The following is a 555-nucleotide window of genomic DNA, read 5'->3' on the forward strand; positions in this document are numbered from 1 at the left end:
TATTATTGTTGTTATTATTATTGCTGAATTATTGCACTCTTAAACTGAAGGATTTTATTTTTAGGTCTTCAAAATGTTGCCTTCAGTCAAAAAGGTCAACTTTAAAATCCCAAGATACACCATGGCCACCTTGACACGGTATTATGTTTTAAGTTGTCTTCCAAATACGAACAATTGAGAAATATAATAAAATGTAATAAAGGTTTTGTTTTGGAGCACGGACAATGACTCGTCGTTGAGCAGCCGTCATTAAGAGCATAATAACTATCTAATAGTCCCCAGTAATTATATACAATAGTCCGAGCAGCGTGACGCAAAACTTCAAGGCGCGTGAGGTGCCATTGTGCGCACCTTTTCACCCTAACATGCGTGAAATACCATTGTGCGCACTTTGAGCTCCGGCCTGCACAACAGTTTGCCCCGCACGGCGGCCCCGACAGCCCCTAATAATCTAACTAAACCCCTTCTCATCATCATCGACACCCCCCCTCATCCTCCTCCTCCTCCGCCTCCTCCACCCCATGTGACCACCAGATTGGAGGCGCGCGTCGGTCT

Source organism: Morone saxatilis, unplaced genomic scaffold (genome assembly GCF_004916995.1).
Source record: "Morone saxatilis isolate NCDOM2014 unplaced genomic scaffold, NCSU_SB_2.0 Contig16, whole genome shotgun sequence".
Classification (NCBI taxonomy): Eukaryota; Metazoa; Chordata; class Actinopteri; family Moronidae; genus Morone; species Morone saxatilis.